Raw genomic sequence first — 17,414 nt, 5'->3', positions numbered from 1 at the left:
CTATCTCCTTGTCTGTTGCAGATGTGTATTTAATTCTACACCATAGCTGTTACTGCCTTATGTGTTCATATTTGATCACCAGGATCTATGGGCACAGCTGATAATTTAGGTGGTGTTTCTTACCCACTGTGAGTATTTTCTTTGAGCTACTTTTATACCATCACCATAGGTATCAGCTCCCCAGACCCTGCCATTGCGTATATATCCTATATGTGGGTATTTTAGCGGTCAGTATCTGTAACAGCAATTGTTGGTGAGGAACTTACTGAGCTTCAGACTTACTGTGTGTAGCTCCTGAGTTCTTTACCCCACATTGTCTTTATTGTTAATGTTGTTATATAAATGTCTTGCACATCCATCATAGGTGTTAGTCTGAATGCCAAATTATCTCTTGAGTGCCTGTCATTTCTGAGCTTTGTCCATCTTGTTTCCATGTGCCGAGCTTCCACTTTGGATCCTAGTTCACCTTTGACTCTCTGTGTGATCTTAGGTGGTTCTGTACCCAACATTTGCTTACTACTTCTAGTCCTTGCCAGTGTTCCTGACAGTAGTAGCTTGGTACATAGAAGTAAGAATAATTTATTCCTACCTACAATACACACATGCCCAATTATGACAGTCTCCCACTATATCTGCATCACAACAAGCCTACTACAATGCTTTGAACATCACAATTTCTTCACATATGATACAAGGTGAATCAGCCAAATAGTTTAGGTGGCAGAATTAGAGTGTGGAAGTACCTAGTTTGTGTCACTGCTAGGTAATACCTACCATTATTGGCTTTAATTCAATTGCATTGGTGGAATCCATAGCATGTTGACCCTAGTACACTAGGTCATGACCAGAGGATGTTCATTAGATCTAGAGCATGCCTTATTTCGGTTTGAGTCCTACTAAAATTAGTATATGTCACAAATACGTTTAAAATAAATAAATGTCTGTAGACTGTTATAAGTCTCTGTACATACAGATAATTAACTCACTAAAGCTGCTGATGCCAGTGTGTCATTGGTCCTAAATTAGTATGTATGCAACTGTATGCCTATTACCAATAATGCAATTGCATTAATTTATGTCAGTCTATTCCCAGAACAGGACTAAATTTATCAGCACTGGACACCTGTGTGCAGAGTGCCAGTACTAGAAGCTGAAAAACAATCTCCTTAAATAGCATGAGGAAACGAGGGACCAGAACACTTTCCTACTGATCGCTGTCTTGGCCAGGGGATTAACATGTGCAAATAAAGACATCATGCTGATCTCTTTGGATAATATCATTAATAGGCAACTCATGTAAATGTTAAGTGCAATCCGGTGAGCCCGCAGTATCCTGGGAAATGCTCAGTGCTGAATGTTTCTTGTTATAAATATTGGCAGGCTGTGCAGAGTTTTCTTCTTTTTTTTTTTTTTTTGCCAAACCACAGAACACATTGCAGACAGGGTGGCTTCAAAGTCATCAACAGCCCTCACCATGCACATTATTGTCATTAATGATGTCATTTCAGATGTTGCAGTGATGTTATCAATGAATCCAGAGAACATACCATGAATTATATATACCCTGTGGTACTAGGCAAAGAATGGCAAGGGTGCGAGTAATAGTGACTTTAGGGCACAAGATATAGATACTTCAGATAACTATAGCTGGTGAATTTCCGTGGTTTTGTTAGTTGAAAATGTTTTGTTTTTACTGACATTTTCAGCTAACTATAACATTCCTTTAACCTTTGTTTTTTCAGTGAATTTTACAAGGTTTGTTTAATGGAAAGTAAGATTTTATTTAAATTCTTTACTAAAAGGCCATTTTAAACTTTGTTTTTTCAGTAAATTTCTTTGTTATTTTTAACATAAAGTCTGATGTACAACCCACCCCGCAGGAGCCCATCTCCCCCTCCCCGGCGCACAGCCTTCAGCCGTGACAAAGATTAACATTGTGATGTGGCCTACTACCCTGCAACATGCAAGGTTCATTTCCCCACAATGCGATGCCTAGATTTATTAAACCAATGTCACCCTCACTTTCCCTTATGACAGAAAAAAAGAATATAGGTATTACTTTGAGGTCAAAAGATGAAGACTGATAGGTACAGCATGTGTGACTGTTAGATGTACAAGTGTATACTTCTATGTGTACAGCGTACAGACCTGACTTCCCAATGACTATCTAGTGTGTATTACCATTTCAGAATGGCTGATGTATTTGATTTACACCATGACCAGTCCCTGAGATGAGTGAAGTGGACATTGACATTTGTTCAATGGGGATTTTTTAATACAAAGTGAAAAAGTCAAACAATTATAGTATGGTAAAGCAGGTACAAAACACTACACAAAATGTATCATGACAAAGTTCCAGTGTGTCAACATGCTATACAACAGCATCTAATGTATGCATTTGTTTTAATATGACAAATCCACAAAATAGTAACCTTGCCCAAATGTGCTTCGTTAAACTTTATGCTTGACATCATGGTTTATAGATTAAGGGGGCATAACAAGACCCATTGAATATAAGAAATGACACAAACACTCTTCTAATCCATAGAGGAAGCAGTACACTTTCTATATGGTATGATTTACCATGTTGATGCTGCTCATGGGCCTCCAGTGGATCATGAAGGCCTGGCGAAGTTGTCTTCAGGACCCTCTTATGCAGCGGGGAGAGAGGGGGATAGCACAAATGAGGCTGGGAGGATATTAAAAAAAATGTCTTGTGATTTCAGGCTTGCTTAGGACTGGAGGTCCTCCAAATGCCTCCTGCACTGCCTGGATGGACCGGCACGAATCCCCATTGCACTGCAGTGCCCATGAGCACAACATTGCTAAGGTGACCTTCTTTGCCTTTTAAGAAAGTTGAAAGAAATGTTTGAGAACCCCCTCTCTAATGACTTTCATTTCTTTCAAGGAGATGTTGGGGGATCTCCTCATCTCCTTCCTCAGCTATTTTGGGGCTTCTTAGATAAAAGGAGCAGCAGGACGGAGGAGGACTTAGCTCTGGTTTAAGAACCAATCAATAATAGCCATGCTATTTCTTCCAGTATGTAATTTCTTGTTTGATGCAGTTGATGGGTAATTCTTCACCTCCACTATATCGTTTTAGTCCTTTTAGGTATAGAAACTAGACAGTAACCTCTCTACTCCAGCCCACCACAGGTACCTTGATTGTACTCTACTTCTATGATAGGGATTCAGTAAGATGTTGTGCAGCACACAACAGGGTATGGTGAACTTGCACGCTACTACTTGCACCCCTGTATGACGAAGACATTTGAAACACAACTTAAGAATGCTGGAAGGACATGCAGTGAAGGTTCGCATATGTGTGCTGTGAGGAAAGCGGTTTCTTAAATGGTGTGGTTGTGGGACGCCATCATGTAATAAACTCACTACCTGTACTAGTTCCAGTCAGATTCATTTGAAAAACATGAACTCAACCCTGGGTAGCTGTAGCTCTGTGCAGGGAGACTCTGTCAAAGGAACAAGTGTAAAATGTTAAGAAGTACCAAAAGAGTTAAATAAGAACGAAACAAGACTCAATAAAAATCCATCACCAAGTTATATAAATAGGTTGAATTTCATTTTCAAATAGACATATCAATGACACATACCCACCGTAGGGTTCCAGAGATACGAAATATGAAACAAACAATAAATCACTGTTTTTTAATTCAAAACAGTTGTAAGACTTGGCTCCTTAGCATTATTTTCCCCCTAACGTTTTGCCTTCAACCCTCCTGTTTTGCTAACTATGTTTTTGCTGGTCTTGGGACTCTGTGCACTTTACCACTGCTAACCAGTGCCACATTTGCCAGTGCCCTCTCCTTTAAACTTGGTAGAATTGGCTAATACCCAACTGGCATATTTAATGTACTTGTAAGTCTCTAGTAAAGTGGCACTGCCTGTACCCAGGGCCTGTAAATTAGATCCTACTAGTAGGCCTGCAGCACTGATTGTGCCATCCACTGAAGTAGCAGTTTAAACATGTCTCAGGCCTGCCATTGAAGCCTTTGTGTGCAATTTCAAACTGCCATTTCGATCTGGCAGGATAGAACTTCTCACACGCCCAAACCTTCCTTTTTATTGCTTATAAATCATCCCTAGGATAGACCCTGACCAGCCCAGAGGGCAGGGTGCAGTGAACTAAAAAAGTTGGACATGCACTTTTAAGTTTTATGCGTCCTGGTGATGAAAAACTCTTAAATTCATTTTTCACTACTGCAGGGCGTGTCTCTCCCATAGGATAACATTTGAGTAACCTTATTACAATTAATAAGCTGTAAAAAATCTGAACAGGTAACATGTTCATATTTGGTGTCTTTGGAATTGTAATGGAAAATCCTCTCTTGGATTTTAAATTACACTTTGAAAATGTCACTTGGAGAAAGTGGGCATTTTCCTGCCCTAGCTATTTAGCATCCGCAGCCTGTCACTGAATCACATGGCTAGGTGTAGTTGGTAGTTGGACTTTGTGTATTCCTCCTAGACGGCCACACGCAATAGAAGGCTTAGCTGGGCCTGGATGGGACATCACTGGTAGTATAAGAGGGCAGAGCTGGGCACAACCTACTTACACTTAAATAGGCTGTGGGAGCACTACAAACACAGGGCTCAATACTCCCTGTAGTTAGCCTGGAACCATGTCCACCTTTTAGAAGTTTACCCCACTTCAAAGAAGGCACCTGGTATAAATTTGTAACCTCTGACACCAACTCTTCAGTGCATCTCTGGACCTGTAGAGACTCTGCCAGGAAGAAGAACTGGTGTGCTGCTGAAAGGACTGACACTCTCCTGGATTGCTGCCTTGTTGGACTACTGCCTTTCTTGGCTGCTGCTTTGCTAGATTGCTGTCCTTCTGCCTTTCTGCAGAAGTCAAAGGGATTTAAACGTGTTCCTGACCCATGACTCCCAGAATGGCCTCCCATGGACATAACATGCTCCCAACTACCTACAACAGAACTCAGATCCAGCTGGAGTAAGCACCTGACCCCCAAGTGGTGTTCCTCAGGTCCTGGCCCCTTCGTGTGGCCTCAGTGGAGCTGAATTGAAAGTTTTGGGCTCTTTGCAAACATGAACAGGCCCATTGGCTCCAAAACCTCCCTGCTTGCACTGCCAGCTAACGCAAAGTTCTGTCAACCCTACCCTTCTCACTACAGATTCAACAGCGCATATCGAGAGCCATCGTGAAGCCCCATCCTGACCATTCATCATGACAACATGATCTTTACATTACAGAGATGACTGTCTGCAATGCCAGGTTTGCTTCTCATGGCCCCCTCCACGGCAAAGAGGACACTTGCACTGGACTGAAAAGGTTTTTGGCGGGGCTAACCTGGTCCTTGTATTCGACCCACACTCCATAGCAGTCGGCCTAAACTCATGACTTTCACCCAGTCCTGGAGGAGCTAATAGTCATGAGAGGTGCTTTGTTTTTTGGGGGGGGAGGGGGTCAAAGTCATGATCCTTTTGCAGCTGATATACCAGGCCCTGTTTCTCCTTAGCCTCTCTCCTACTTAGCACAGAAAGCCAGTCTTTTCTCCAACTAGTCCTCAAGTGGTGTAAGGGGACCAGCTTACCTGATCCTGGGGAGTGCCCCACTGGTCCTGGGGTCACCTGAAGTTGGAGTCCTCAGTTGAGATGGCTTCCAATTGTCCATGGCTGCTCCCTCCAGTCCCAGCGTTTATCAGAAAAATACAACAAAGAGAGAGCTTTCCCCCTTGCACAAGACCTTTTAAGTTGGAGTGGAAGGTTCCACTAGTGAGGCACCTCGGGCATATCCTGGGGTGCCCTATGACCTCTCTGCCCCTGTTCCAACCTTCCTACACAGCCTGCTGGGACATTTCAGAATGGCGTCACCCAGAAGTTGTTTGCCGCATCTGCTCTGGGGGTCTCAGCTCTGCCCATTGCTAACATCACTGCCAAGGCCTTTCCCAGCAAATCTTCAAAGGGATCCCCCTCCTGTGTTGCCTCCTGAGATCTGGGCTCCCTCCTTTGTTTAGTGGGCTTGAGCAGGCCCACCCCTGGCACAGTGTGACAGCTGATTGAATGATGCAGACCCTTCAGGACCACCCCTTTCCTCCTTAGAAGCTGAGTCAAGTACAGTTAATTTCTCCCTTTGTGTGATGAGGCCTTTTTTCTTGTCACTTGAAAGAAATGCAATTAACTTAGCATGCAGGGTGTTAAAAAGTCCTGGGCTCTAACCCTGAGTTGAGCCAGAGAAATATGACATTCCTGGATTATCTAGAAGCTGTACAGATATCTTTTTGGAATTTGCAGAATTGATTTTCCCATTCAGGGTAGGCCCAGATTCGAGGTGTCACTGGTCTCTGTAGACCAAAGGGAAGCGAAGCAGCACTCTAAGGCATACCTCCCTATAGGTGTATAATGCAGTATCACTGCAAGCAAGAGAGCAAGCCACACTGTTTTTCCTTATGATTGCCCACTAACATGATAAGGCATACCCCAGGTCAATATCCAATCCTGCAGAGTTCCCTCTGCACCAGGCTGCCTGTGTGCAGTTCCCAGGCTGCACACAACTTCATAAGTGTTCATGTGCTACCAGCCAAGTGCCTCTTACCTTTGCTGCATTGCAGCTCCCTTATCTTAAAAGGCGGACACTGTCAGTAAACACACAGTGCATTTATCATGTGTTTACAGTGGGTGAGTCACAGGTTATGAGGCTTCCCTACAATAAAAGGTCTAAAAAACAGGTGATCAAAAAGTGAAAAATCTGGGTGGATTAGATGGGCAGAGCCCCTCATCTCATACCCGGGTCCAGGAGACTCAGGTGCAACTTTTCAGGGTTGGAACTCGGTCTCCTTGGCTGCAGCGTGGTGATCAGTGGCCGTCAGGCTATCTTGACTACCTACTCGCCAAGCCAGACTTCCTCAGCTTTTGAGGGCCTGTAGCTCTAACAGGAAGTTAACATCACTGCCAAGGCCTTTCCCAGCAAATCTTCAAAGGGAGCCCCCTCCTGTGTTGCCTCCTGAGATCCGGGCTCCCTCCTTTGTTTAGTGGGTTTGGGCAGGCCCACCCCTGGCACAGTGTGACAGCTGATTGAATGATGCAGACCCTTCAGGACCACCCCTTTCCTCCTTAGAAGCTGAGTCAGGTACAGTTAATTTCTCCCTTTGTGTGATGAGGCCTGTTTTCTTGTCACTTGAAAGAAATGCAATTAACTTAGCATGCAGGGTGTTAAAAAGTCCTGGGCTCTAATCCTGAGTTGAGTCAGAGAAATATGACATTCCTGGATTATCTAGAAACTGTACAGATATCTTTTTGGAACTTGCAGAATTGATTTTCCCATTCAGGTTAGGCCCAGATTCGAGGTGTCACTGGTCTCTGTAGACCAAAGGGAAGCGAAGCAGCACTCTAAGGCATACCTCCCTATAGGTGTATAATGCAGTGTCACTGCAAGCAAGAGAGCAAGCCACACTGTTTTTCCTTATGATTACCCACTAACATGATAATGCCTACCCCAGGTCAATATCCAATCCTGCAGAGTTCCCTCTGCACCAGGCTACCTGTCTGCAGTTACCAGGCTGCACACAACTTCATAAGTGTTCATGTGCTACCAGCCAAGTGCCTCTTACCTTTGCTGCATTGCAGCTCCCTTATCTTAAAAGGCGGACACTGTCAGTAAACACACAGTCCATTTATCATGTGTTTACAGTGGGGGAGTCACAGGCTATGAGGCTTTCCTACAATAAAAAGTCTAAAAACAGGTGATCAAAAAGTGAAAAATCTGGGTGGATTAGAAGTGCAAAACCCCTCATCTCATACCCGGGTCCAGGAGACTCAGGTGCAACTTTTCAGGGTTGGAACTCGGTCTCCTTGGCTGCAGCGTGGTGATCAGTGGCTGTCAGGCTATCTTGACTACCTACTCGCCAAGCCAGGCTTCCTCAGCTTTTGAGGGCCTGTAGCTCTAACAGGAAGTTAGCCAACTCTCTCTTAGGGACATTTGGTGTGTCCTTGACCTGGGGACAACTTTTCCTTGAGCTAGACCCCATTGGCAGCGTCCTCTTTTTGCTAGCCCATGGAGCAGTAGATGCAGACCAGTATTTGGTGCAGCCTCTCTTTTCCAGGTCAATGGAACAGCAGGACCATCCGTAAGTATTGTCTGCAGGACAGATGTGATCTGAGGATTGGGTGCCACGGTTATGCCCAGTTTGTGCCCTTGGGATGTGGCGACTACTAGCTGATGAGCAGTCAGGTCCCCTTCCACCTATTGATGATTTCCTCTGAAGTGTGGCATCATGCTAGCAGAGAATGCACCATTCTGCCCACTCACAAGATGGCAGACCCCTTCCCTTAGTATTTGGAGTTCCCTGCCCCACCCCAGAGGTGTAACGTCGTGGGGGCTACATGCCCACGGGAAAACCGGTTTGGCAACTGTTTGCCCATCTCTGTCCCCAAATCCAAATTGTCTGCAAGAACACAAGAGCACCCTCACTTGTGTGTGTCCACCATGTGTCCTTCAAAAGCGGCTTCCCTTTTGACACACTCCTTTTTGGCTCACACCCTGTTTGGTCTTCCAGCCCAGGAGAGCCAACACCTCTTACAGTGGCAGACCCTTTGCTTTCCTTCCTGTGAGTCATTCACACTTTGAAACAGGAGGACTGCAGGCTGTGTCATGGCTACACAAACGTAAACGGTCACTGGAAAAGCACAGTGGCTGCTTACTTACGTTGCCACTTGGGGTAAAAAGTTACATGAAATTGACATGACCATCAGGTTGGGTTTTTGGCAACAGTTCTTTCATTATCTTGGAGTATCATATTTAGCAGTCCCGTTCAGAAGTTAGCACTGCTTTCTACAGTAAAAATGACAATGTGTTTTTTTTTACTGTCGGGACTTGTTAAAAACTCATGTCCCTTTCGAGTTGAGCTATATATTTTGCAAAGGAAGGTTTGGGCTTTGCCATTAATTTAAATGGCAAAGTTGAATTAGCAGTTTGAAACTGCTCTACCAGTATGGAATGGTAGTCTGGGAGACATGTTTTCCTTAGTCACTCTCATGGTGGCTCAATAAGTGCTTCAGTCAATGAAGGACATTTTATTTTAAAGGCCCTGGGTATCCCTGGTACCATATACTAGGAACTTTTATGTAAGATGACCTATGCCAATGGCTATAAGTCAATTAAACATACACTTTTAAGGGTCACAGCACATACATTGAGGCTTGGTCAACAGGGGCCAATGTATTACGAAGTCATTACACCAGTACCTAGCAGTCAAACGTGGGGCTGAACATGCAAAAAGCCATTTCCTCACATGTGCCTGACCTGTTCTACCTCTCTTGACACAGGGTGGTAGGACTTTGGTAGGAAGGAAGTGAGGAGTTGGCAAAAAACATTAAACACAGCACAACTATCAATAAAAATATTTCCCACTTACCATTCCAGTGCATCTGTGATCTAGATAATGTTACCTACTAGTTACATTTCCCCTGAATCCCCAACAATCAACTAGCTTTCAGTTACAGACTATCTAGAAATGGGATGTATGATATTACAACGCGGGCTTTTACCACGCGTGCAGTTACATCGCATGCGTTACAACGCATGCGATGTTACAACGCTATGCCATTAGAACGCAAGTCTTTACATCGACTTGCGCTAGATGGCGTGCTGACATTAAAAAAGTGTAATTTACTATTCCAACTCCAGTCCACTTAACAGTAGGGAAGTTGTTGGGATAGTAAACTACACTATTTGTAATGTTAGCACGCCATCTAGCGCAAGTCGATGTACAGACTTGCGTTCTAATGGCATAGCGTTGTAACATCGCATGCGTTGTAACGCATGTGATGTAACTGCACAGCGTGGTAATAACCGCGTTGTAATGGCTGTTCCCCCTAGAAATGTGGTTGTTGTGTGTGCACCCAGAAAAAGCAGCATACACAACAATGAAGCAGCCTATGACCTCATAGACGGGGAACAGCCATTACAACGCGTGTTTTTCCACACGTTGCTATTACATCACATGCGTTACAGCGCATGCGATGTTACAACGCGTGGTAAAACCACGCATACCATTACATCACATGCGCTTTTACATCGCAGAGATGTAATGTGGCGGCGGCGGCAATCCAAGTCGTTGTGAGGAAACTCAGGCTGTTTCCTCACAACGACGTGAAGCAAGCAGGAAGGAGGAAGCAGGATCTGACGGCGACGCTGGAGAGGAGAGAGGTAAGGGGGTTTGCGCTTGGGGTGGGGGTTACTTTTTTGGGTTTAGGGTAGTGTAAAAGTAGTGTTCTGCATGTTTTTTTTAACATTTTAGTGTGTTTTTTTGTAGTGTAATGTAGTGTATTATGGTTTAGGGTAGAGTTGTACCATATACTAGGAACTTTTATGTAAGATGACCTATGCCAATGGCTATAAGTCAATTAAACCTACACTTTTAAGGGTCACAGCACATACATTGAGGCTTGGTCAACAGGGGCCAATGTATTACGAAGTCATTACACCAGTACCTAGCAGTCAAACGTGGGGCTGAACATGCAAAAAGCCATTTCCTCACATGTGCCTGACCTGTTCTACCTCTCTTGACACAGGGTGGTAGGACTTTGGTAGGAATGAAGTGAGGAGTTGGCAAAAAACATTAAACACAGCACAACTATCAATAAAAATATTTCCCACTTACCATTCCAGTGCATCTGTGATCTAGATAATGTTACCTACTAGTTACATTTCCCCTGAATCCCCAACAATCAACTAGCTTTCAGTTACAGACTATCTAGAAATGGGATGTATGATATTACAACGCGGGCTTTTACCACGCGTGCAGTTACATCGCATGCCTTACAACGCATGCGATGTTACAACGCTATGCCATTAGAACGCAAGTCTTTACATCGACTTGCGCTAGATGGCGTGCTGACATTAAAAAAGTGTAATTTACTATTCCAACTCCAGTCCACTTAACAGTAGGGAAGTTGTTGGGATAGTAAACTACACTATTTGTAATGTTAGCACGCCATCTAGCGCAAGTCGATGTACAGACTTGCGTTCCAATGGCATAGCGTTGTAACATCGCATGCGTTGTAACGCATGTGATGTAACTGCACAGCGTGGTAATAACCGCGTTGTAATGGCTGTTCCCCCTAGAAATGTGGTTGTTGTGTGTGCACCCAGAAAAAGCAGCATACACAACAATGAAGCAGCCTATGACCTCATAGACGGGGAACAGCCATTACAACGCGTGTTTTACCACACGTTGCTATTACATCGCATGCGTTACAGCGCATGCGATGTTACAACGCGTGGTAAAACCATGCATACCATTACATCACATGCGCTTTTACATCGCAGAGATGTAATGTGGCGGCGGCGGCAATCCAAGTGGTTGTGAGGAAACTCAGGCTGTTTCCTCACAACGACGTGAAGCAAGCAGGAAGGAGGAAGCAGGATCTGACGGCGACGCTGGAGAGGAGAGAGGCAAGGGGGTGTGCGCTTGGGGGTTACTTTTTTGGGTTTAGGGTAGTGTAAAAGTAGTGTTCTGCATGTTTTTTTTAACATTTTAGTGTGTTTTTTTGTAGTGTAATGTAGTGTATTAGGGTTTAGGGTAGAGTTGTACCATATACTAGGAACTTTTATGTAAGATGACCTATGCCAATGGCTATAAGTCAATTAAACATACACTTTTAAGGGTCACAGCACATACATTGAGGCTTGGTCAACAGGGGCCAATGTATTACGAAGTCATTACACCAGTACCTAGCAGTCAAACGTGGGGCTGAACATGCAAAAAGCCATTTCCTCACATGTGCCTGACCTGTTCTACCTCTCTTGGCACAGGGTGGTAGGACTTTGGTAGGAAGGAAGTGAGGAGTTGGCAAAAAACATTAAACACAGCACAACTATCAATAAAAATATTTCCCACTTACCATTCCAGTGCATCTGTGATCTAGATAATGTTACCTACTAGTTACATTTCCCCTGATTCCCAACAATCAACTAGCTTTCAGTTACAGACTATCTAGAAAGGGGATGTATGATATTACAACGCGGGCTTTTACCACGCGTGCAGTTACATCGCATGCGTTACAACGCATGCGATGTTACAACGCTATGCCATTAGAACGCAAGTCTTTACATCGACTTGCGCTAGATGGCGTGCTGACATTAAAAAAGTGTAATTTACTATTCCAACTCCAGTCCACTTAACAGTAGGGAAGTTGTTGGGATAGTAAACTACACTATTTGTAATGTTAGCACGCCATCTAGCGCAAGTCGATGTACAGACTTGCGTTCTAATGGCATAGCGTTGTAACATCGCATGCGTTGTAACGCATGTGATGTAACTGCACAGCGTGGTAATAACCGCGTTGTAATGGCTGTTCCCCCTAGAAATGTGGTTGTTGTGTGTGCACCCAGAAAAAGTAGCATGCACAACAATGAAGCAGCCTATGACCTCATAGACGGGGAACAGCCATTACAACGCGTGTTTTTCCACACGTTGCTATTACATCACATGCGTTACAGCGCATGCGATGTTACAACGCGTGGTAAAACCACGCATACCATTACATCACATGCGCTTTTACATCGCAGAGATGTAATGTGGCGGCGGCGGCAATCCAAGTCGTTGTGAGGAAACTCAGGCTGTTTCCTCACAACGACGTAAAGCAAGCAGGAAGGAGGAAGCAGGATCTGACGGCGACGCTGGAGAGGAGAGAGGTAAGGGGGTTTGCGCTTGGGGTGGGGGTTACTTTTTTGGGTTTAGGGTAGTGTAAAAGTAGTGTTCTGCATGTTTTTTTAACATTTTAGTGTGTTTTTTTGTAGTGTAATGTAGTGTATTATGGTTTAGGGTAGAGTTGTACCATATACTAGGAACTTTTATGTAAGATGACCTATGCCAATGGCTATAAGTCAATTAAACATACACTTTTAAGGGTCACAGCACATACATTGAGGCTTGGTCAACAGGGGCCAATGTATTACGAAGTCATTACACCAGTACCTAGCAGTCAAACGTGGGGCTGAACATGCAAAAAGCCATTTCCTCACATGTGCCTGACCTGTTCTACCTCTCTTGACACAGGGTGGTAGGACTTTGGTAGGAAGGAAGTGAGGAGTTGGCAAAAAACATTAAACACAGCACAACTATCAATAAAAATATTTCCCACTTACCATTCCAGTGCATCTGTGATCTAGATAATGTTACCTACTAGTTACATTTCTCCTAAATCCCCAACAATCAACTAGCTTTCAGTTACAGACTATCTAGAAATGGGATGTATGATATTACAACGCGGGCTTTTACCACGCGTGCAGTTACATCGCATGCGTTACAACGCATGCGATGTTACAACGCTATGCCATTAGAATGCAAGTCTTTACATCGACTTGCGCTAGATGGCGTGCTGACATTAAAAAAGTGTAATTTACTATTCCAACTCCAGTCCACTTAACAGTAGGGAAGTTGTTGGGATAGTAAACTACACTATTTGTAATGTTAGCACGCCATCTAGCGCAAGTCGATGTACAGACTTGCGTTCTAATGGCATAGCGTTGTAACATCGCATGCGTTGTAACGCATGTGATGTAACTGCACAGCGTGGTAATAACCGCGTTGTAATGGCTGTTCCCCCTAGAAATGTGGCTGTTGTGTGTGCACCCAGAAAAAGCAGCATACACAACAATGAAGCAGCCTATGACCTCATAGACGGGGAACAGCCATTACAACGCGTGTTTTACCACACGTTGCTATTACATCGCATGCGTTACAGCGCATGCGATGTTACAACGCGTGGTAAAACCACGCATACCAATACATCACATGCGCTTTTACATCGCAGAGATGTAATGTGGCGGCGGCGGCAATCCAAGTCATTGTGAGGAAACTCAGGCTGTTTCCTCACAACGACGTGAAGCAAGCAGGAAGGAGGAAGCAGGATCTGACGGCGACGCTGGAGAGGAGAGAGGTAAGGGGGTTTGCGCTTGGGGTGGGGGTTACTTTTTTGGGTTTAGGGTAGTGTAAAAGTAGTGTTCTGCATGTTTTTTTTAACATTTTAATGTGTTTTTTTGTAGTGTAATGTAGTGTATTAGGGTTTAGGGTAGAGTTGTACCATATACTAGGAACTTTTATGTAAGATGACCTATGCCAATGGCTATAAGTCAATTAAACATACACTTTTAAGGGTCACAGCACATACATTGAGGCTTGGTCAACAGGGGCCAATGTATTACGAAGTCATTACACCAGTACCTAGCAGTCAAACGTGGGGCTGAACATGCAAAAAGCCATTTCCTCACATGTGCCTGACCTGTTCTACCTCTCTTGACACAGGGTGGTAGGACTTTGGTAGGAAGGAAGTGAGGAGTTGGCAAAAAACATTAAACACAGCACAACTATCAATAAAAATATTTCCCACTTACCATTCCAGTGCATCTGTGATCTAGATAATGTTACCTACTAGTTACATTTCCCCTGAATCCCCAACAATCAACTAGCTTTCAGTTACAGACTATCTAGAAATGGGATGTATGATATTACAACGCGGGCTTTTACCACGCGTGCAGTTACATCGCATGCGTTGTAACGCATGCGATGTTACAACGCTATGCCATTAGAACGCAAGTCTTTACATCGACTTGCGCTAGATGGCGTGCTGACATTAAAAAAGTGTAATTTACTATTCCAACTACAGTCCACTTAACAGTAGGGAAGTTGTTGGGATAGTAAACTACACTATTTGTAATGTTAGCACGCCATCTAGCGCAAGTCGATGTACAGACTTGCGTTCTAATGGCATAGCGTTGTAACATCGCATGCGTTGTAACGCATGTGATGTAACTGCACAGCGTGGTAATAACCGCGTTGTAATGGCTGTTCCCCCTAGAAATGTGGTTGTTGTGTGTGCACCCAGAAAAAGTAGCATACACAACAATGAAGCAGCCTATGACCTCATAGACGGGGAACAGCCATTACAACGCGTGTTTTTCCACACGTTGCTATTACATCACATGCGTTACAGCGCATGCGATGTTACAACGCGTGGTAAAACCACGCATACCATTACATCACATGCGCTTTTACATCGCAGAGATGTAATGTGGCGGCGGCGGCAATCCAAGTCGTTGTGAGGAAACTCAGGCTGTTTCCTCACAACGACGTGAAGCAAGCAGGAAGGAGGAAGCAGGATCTGACGGCGACGCTGGAGAGGAGAGAGGTAAGGGGATTTGCGCTTGGGGTGGGGGTTACTTTTTTGGGTTTAGGGTAGTGTAAAAGTAGTGTTCTGCATGTTTTTTTTAACATTTTAGTGTGTTTTTTTGTAGTGTAATGTAGTGTATTATGGTTTAGGGTAGAGTTGTACCATATACTAGGAACTTTTATGTAAGATGACCTATGCCAATGTCTATAAGTCAATTAAACATACACTTTTAAGGGTCACAGCACATACATTGAGGCTTGGTCAACAGGGGCCAATGTATTACGAAGTCATTACACCAGTACCTAGCAGTCAAACGTGGGGCTGAACATGCAAAAAGCCATTTCCTCACATGTGCCTGACCTGTTCTACCTCTCTTGACACAGGGTGGTAGGACTTTGGTAGGAAGGAAGTGAGGAGTTGGCAAAAAACATTAAACACAGCACAACTATCAATAAAAATATTTCCCACTTACCATTCCAGTGCATCTGTGATCTAGATAATGTTACCTACTAGTTACATTTCTCCTAAATCCCCAACAATCAACTAGCTTTCAGTTACAGACTATCTAGAAATGGGATGTATGATATTACAACGCGGGCTTTTACCACGCGTGCAGTTACATCGCATGCGTTACAACGCATGCGATGTTACAACGCTATGCCATTAGAACGCAAGTCTTTACATCGACTTGCGCTAGATGGCGTGCTGACATTAAAAAAGTGTAATTTACTATTCCAACTCCAGTCCACTTAACAGTAGGGAAGTTGTTGGGATAGTAAACTACACTATTTGTAATGTTAGCACGCCATCTAGCGCAAGTCGATGTACAGACTTGCGTTCTAATGGCATAGCGTTGTAACATCGCATGCGTTGTAACGCATGTGATGTAACTGCACAGCGTGGTAATAACCGCGTTGTAATGGCTGTTCCCCCTAGAAATGTGGTTGTTGTGTGTGCACCCAGAAAAAGCAGCATACACAACAATGAAGCAGCCTATGACCTCATAGACGGGGAACAGCCATTACAACGCGTGTTTTACCACACGTTGCTATTACATCGCATGCGTTACAGCGCATGCGATGTTACAACGCGTGGTAAAACCACGCATACCAATACATCACATGCGCTTTTACATTGCAGAGATGTAATGTGGCGGCGGCGGCAATCCAAGTCATTGTGAGGAAACTCAGGCTGTTTCCTCACAACGACGTTAAGCAAGCAGGAAGGAGGAAGCAGGATCTGACGGCGACGCTGGAGAGGAGAGAGGTAAGGGGGTTTGCGCTTGGGGTGGGGGTTACTTTTTTGGGTTTAGGGTAGTGTAAAAGTAGTGTTCTGCATGTTTTTTTTAACATTTTAATGTGTTTTTTTGTAGTGTAATGTAGTGTATTAGGGTTTAGGGTAGAGTTGTACCATATACTAGGAACTTTTATGTAAGATGACCTATGCCAATGGCTATAAGTCAATTAAACATACACTTTTAAGGGTCACAGCACATACATTGAGGCTTGGTCAACAGGGGCCAATGTATTACGAAGTCATTACACCAGTACCTAGCAGTCAAACGTGGGGCTGAACATGCAAAAAGCCATTTCCTCACATGTGCCTGACCTGTTCTACCTCTCTTGACACAGGGTGGTAGGACTTTGGTAGGAAGGAAGTGAGGAGTTGGCAAAAAACATTAAACACAGCACAACTATCAATAAAAATATTTCCCACTTACCATTCCAGTGCATCTGTGATCTAGATAATGTTACCTACTAGTTACATTTCCCCTGAATCCCCAACAATCAACTAGCTTTCAGTTACAGACTATCTAGAAATGGGATGTATGATATTACAACGCGGGCTTTTACCACGCGTGCAGTTACATCGCATGCGTTGTAACGCATGCGATGTTACAACGCTATGCCATTAGAACGCAAGTCTTTACATCGACTTGCGCTAGATGGCGTGCTGACATTAAAAAAGTGTAATTTACTATTCCAACTACAGTCCACTTAACAGTAGGGAAGTTGTTGGGATAGTAAACTACACTATTTGTAATGTTAGCACGCCATCTAGCGCAAGTCGATGTACAGACTTGCGTTCTAATGGCATAGCGTTGTAACATCGCATGCGTTGTAACGCATGTGATGTAACTGCACAGCGTGGTAATAACCGCGTTGTAATGGCTGTTCCCCCTAGAAATGTGGTTGTTGTGTGTGCACCCAGAAAAAGCAGCATACACAACAATGAAGCAGCCTATGACCTCATAGACG

This window comes from Triturus cristatus, chromosome 10 (assembly GCF_964204655.1).
Source record: "Triturus cristatus chromosome 10, aTriCri1.1, whole genome shotgun sequence".
Lineage (NCBI taxonomy): Eukaryota > Metazoa > Chordata > Amphibia > Caudata > Salamandridae > Triturus > Triturus cristatus.
The sequence above is the reverse complement of the archived record's forward strand: the minus strand, read 5'-3'. Positions refer to the sequence as shown.